Genomic DNA, 5,031 nt, shown 5'->3' on the forward strand with positions numbered 1-5,031 from the left:
CCTAGACCTACTAAATCAGAAACTCTGGGATAGGGCCCACAATCTATTTTTTTAAGCATCACAAATAAGTTTACTTAAAATTAGCTCAGTTACATATTTTTTTAAAGTTTCAGAACCTGTCCCCGCCAACATCCATAAACTAGAATAGGTTCACATGCAGCCTGCAGTCCAACCTCAGAGCGTCAATAAGTGATGGTCTGGGCACTTGTGACACATTTCTCTTGTCACGGAGTCAGTCGCAAACAAAACATACCTCTTGCTTGGATGAGTAGGAAGAATTCACTTTTAAAAGAGCTTCATAAAATGCCTGTGGCCATATCAGAAGAGTTCCAGCACTTCAATTGAATATAATCTCCATTATTCTTCTCTTGATTTAATTTCTGTAGCTCACAAAAGCTTCGATCTTGTTGAGCTCAGATCAAATGCATATCTGAGATTTCACAAACTTGTAAAGACTTAACAGTAGCCTTTTTGCTTCTGGTATTGTTACCACAACAGCAAAGTCAGCCTCTAGAAGTAGGCCTCTCAGAGCCACAATCTGGCTCTGGGCTGGAGGGTGTAGTCCAGGAGGAGTGGTATTAGCAGCATTTTCACTCCACTTCAGATAAAGGAAACCCAAGTACTGGAGAAACACAGTGATACATTGTTCCGGGATGCCTTTCAAGTGAGGCAGAAGAGACGTTTCACTCTATGCTGAACCAAGAATTGCGTTTAGGAGAGCCGCTCTTTTTGGTGTGACAGGGCAGGACGTGGTTTCCTCCCTTGTGTCCTGAGGCTTTTTGTTGAACTCTTTATCACAGTTGCCTTCTTTAGGATTGAAGCCGTTTGGAAGAAATTCAGTTTGCTCTTACATTTTCCCTCCTTGCACAGCATCACTGTAGTCAGAAACTGACTCTGTATTGACATCTGCTCCTTGAAGACTGTCATCGCCAATGCCCAAGGAAATTTTTAAGCAGGCACAGGTGACTGCCTGCCTCAGGAATGTCAGGGAACTGCTGTAGACAGAGCTGTGACATCTGTCCATCTGTCTTTTCTGAGGCAACCTCCACTGAGCCAGGGCACAAGCTGTAAGGAAGCATGTGTGTTTGGATCAGCTGCATTAGAGTTCCAGGGGTAAAATGACGTTTCTGTTTTGCATCTTCCCAGAAGTCCTAATGCTATGTCTCTAATAATCGTGTGAAAGTCAGGTGTCTGCATAATAGCCAAAAATGCATGTAGTTTTATGATGCAGATCCCGGCCTGCAGGATCCTACGTTGTGGCGGCAATAGACAAATACACATGGACTACTGAGTCCTGTGGAGGAAAAGGGACGGTGCAGCCACTCTCTCAAGAGGAGAGCGCCCTCTCCCCCCTTGCCTTCACAGGCTTTTATTGCTTTTCTGGGCACATTACATTGACTCATTTACTCTGCACAGGTTCGCTTTAGTTACAGAAAACAAAGGAGAGGGTGTTGCTGATTACATAAAAGAGGAAGGATATTTGCAAATGTAAAGGGAAAAGTGGTTAAGCTGGTTACACTGGTCCTTGGAAGGTTTAGCATAGATTTTAGGAAGTTACTTTAAAGATATGCAGTAAACGTTTGCTGCCTCAATTCAGGGTGAGGGAGTTTTAGCAAAAGCAAGTCTCAAAGCGGCCTAGGTACAATGAGGGCCTGATTCCCCACGGGAGAACCTATCTGTGGGTGTGGGTCCTGCCCTCGGAACCTCGCTCCCCACTGGCTTTTCCGAGTGGAGGCTGGGCCACATTTCCCATGCTTGGAACAGTTTCCCATAGTTGTACTTCAGTGTCTTTTCTGAATCTTTCTTTATGGGTGATAAAGGTTGTTTGGATGCTGGAACCTCTGACTATATACTTGCTTCATTTTTTCTTCTCCTTAAAATTCTCTTTGATGGCTCTGAGTTCTGGGATTCATTCAAGTCCACACCCCTGTGAGGTTTCCCAGTTTACAAGTGAGGCACGGCGTGAGTGCCTGGATCTTGACTATGCACGAGTTTTGCAAGAGCACCTGCTAGTGATGACACTTCACACTTGCATGGAATCATAGTTAGCAATTTTCCATGGAGCCTTGGCCAGTGTGGCTTGGTTGGGCATCGTCCTGCAAAGCAAAAGGTCGCAGGTTCTATTCCTACTCAGGGCGCAAGCCCAGGTGGCAGATTCGGGGCACCTATGAAAAGGCAACCAATCAAAGTTTCTCTCTCACACTGATGTTCCTCTTTCTCTTATTTCTTCCTTCCCCTCTCTCTAAAATCAATAAGCATGTCTTTGGGTGAAGATTTAAAAAAGAAAGAAAGTCATTTTCCACGCAGCATAAACAAATTTTCCCTGTGACACCAGAGTGGACCACTGGTCCTTTGAGGTCTGCAAGGTTTGAAAGTTTGTGTTCCCTATGGGGAGGCGTTCCTTGGAAGCTGGTAGGGGTTGTCCCAGGACTGCTGGGTCATCTTGATCCAGGACAGTGAGCGTGACACCGTTTCGAGCATTTCCAGACACTGCAGTCTTGAGCAACAGAACTCCAACTGCCCTCTGGTTTTGATTTTCCTCTGGGTCACTCGGACGTATTGGTATCAAGTTTTCATGTGTACATCTGTCAGAGCTTAATGACATCAAAGGGATGAATTTCTGACCCGCAGATGCAGTACAACTCTGTGTAACAGACTTTTCTTCTTGCCCAAGTAGGAAGGTGTATTTGCTTAGGGCACAGGAGTTAAACATTTGTACATAAGCAAAGTAATGTCCATGTTTTTCAGTGATAAAGATTAAAAGAGGATGCCTGGATACCCTGAAAAACTTTGTCTGCATAATCACGTCTTCATCAGAGGTAAGAGTTTCAGTTTTCTGCCGGGGCTCTGCAGGCAAGGCCTGCAAACCACGAGGGGCCCCTTCCCTGCATGTCCCTTATATTGAATGTGTCCTCTATACGTCAGGTGACAACATAGCTTTAAATACTATAGCCAGGTTTGCATCTTCCTTATTCTGTAATCTCAAAACCCTGTTATGGTGGACGACAATGCACTCTTTGGATTGAAAGTTGTGCCCAGGTGGACACGTTATGATTTGACCTTGTTCCACCGACCAGCTGGCTCCCCGGGGTTTCTGATCAGAAACCTAGCAAACTTACGATAGCATACAATTTTTAAAAAGTCAATTTCCGACTACAAAAAATTAAATTTACAATTAAAATGATAGTATTCGACAAATTCCCCAATTAAAAGTATAAGTGGTCACTAAAGGCATACTCCATGATTCCAGTTAGAGCAGACAGCGGCTGCTAGGGGCTGGGGAGTGGGGAGTCGCTGTGCAATGGAGGCGAGGTTTCGATCTGCAGGATGGAAGACCTCTGGGGAGGGATGGTGGCGATGGCTGCCCATAAGGTGAATGTGCTCAATATCCTGAACTGTATACTTTACAGAGATGGTTAAGGTAGTGAATTTTGTGTTATGTGTATTGTACCACCATTAAAAATTAAAAAAAAATCTTTTAAAAATAGTTAAAATGAAAATATTAACAATAGTACATTTACAAAATTGATTCCACTGTGCCTTTGAACAGGGGTGTGGGAAATGAAGTAGGGATAGCCGGGATCATGCCAGTCCCAATCGGCCACTGCATTCCTGTGCAGGAATTGCAAAATGTAAGGCCACTGGACAGCCCAGGGAAAAAGCAACTGTCTTCAGAAGAGTCAAAACAAGTAAACAAAATAGGGAACTGTTTGCAACCTGTTCCCAAAACTTCAAAGTATATTATCCAGCTTCTTAAAGACATGGGAAACGTTGTTCAGCATCCCAGGAAAAACAATTACTTCCTACTGGGCCACTGAAAGTAAAGCTGCTTAAAAGGTGTGCCTTCATGACTTCGGATGAATAGGGGGTGGGGTGTATAGATTTCCCTGGGACTCAAGGGCAGTTAGTTGGCAACAGATTATTTATAATCAAGATTCCCATGAAGATACCAGCAAAACAACCCACAACACTTTTCCCCGAGGGAAGAAGCTTGTGGACACAGGGATAGACCAGTTTCCACCATGTCAATCACCCTCTCCTGCCCAAACGATCTCACTGAAACCCTCAGTGGGTGGCTGGGGTGACGGAGACCCCAGGAGGGGATCTTAGCAAGGCCATCTCAGGGAGATTTGAAGCAAAAGGGCAGGTGTCCTTTTCTTTTGGAGTCTTGCCCTTGTGGACTTAGATGAGCTGCCGCTTGCAACTCGGCAATATTCCCCTCTCTCTAGGAAAACAACCACGTCACATTCCAGACTTCGTTCAGCGACCCGGAGAAGCCAAGCCGACTCTCTGCGTGCCTCCTCTCAGCACACGATCACGCCACGATCTTCCACTGAAGCCACGAGAAACCCAAGGCTCTGGCTCCGCGCTCAGCAATGGGGGAGACAACAGCGAGGGCCCTCCGCTCCTATTGCCCTCACCTCGTGGAGGATGATGGTCCCACCGCTCTCTGTTACTAAAAACTGGTCTGTTTCGTCACTCTGCTCCATGCCTAGGAGTCCGTCAGGCCTGGCACCCAAGAGTACCGCAGACAACGCTCTTTCCTCCTCCAGGGCTGCCGTCCTGGGCAAACCTATGGACCGCCATGTGTCACTCCTGGCGGGCTTCTGCATTCTCTCTCCACAACCCATGTTTGAATAAGGCCTCCAGGTGATTCTGATGGACAATAGACCAGGGATCTTTACCTGTAGAGAGCCAGACAGTAAACATTCCAGCCTTGTAACCATCCGGCCTTGGTAGCAACTGCTTAACACTGCTGTCTAGTGGGGAAGCGGCCAAGGTAATGCACATGTGAATGGGCCTATGCCTGGAAAGAGGTTTGAAATTCATATAATTTTCACATGTTAGGAAATATTATTATAATTTTGATATTTTCTAACAACTGAAAAATGTAAAAGCCATTTTCAGCTCCTGGGCCCCATAAAACCAGGTGGTGGTCTGGGTTTAGCCACCATGGTTTGCCAATCCTGGCTAGGATGGATCATGCTTTCCCCCCCGACACTGGGGAGAGCCCGGCTGCCCTTGAAACAG

At 45.9% G+C, this 5,031-nt stretch overlaps 1 pseudogene; it reads right to left on the reverse strand.

The window, feature by feature from the left end:
* Positions 1–252: 252 nt before the first annotated feature.
* On the reverse strand, positions 253–4,714 carry LOC112314785 (nucleolar protein 11-like; annotated as a pseudogene).
* Between the last annotated feature and the right edge of the window lie 317 nt (positions 4,715–5,031).

This window comes from Desmodus rotundus, chromosome 1, assembly GCF_022682495.2.
Source record: "Desmodus rotundus isolate HL8 chromosome 1, HLdesRot8A.1, whole genome shotgun sequence".
Taxonomy (NCBI): Eukaryota; Metazoa; Chordata; class Mammalia; order Chiroptera; family Phyllostomidae; genus Desmodus; species Desmodus rotundus.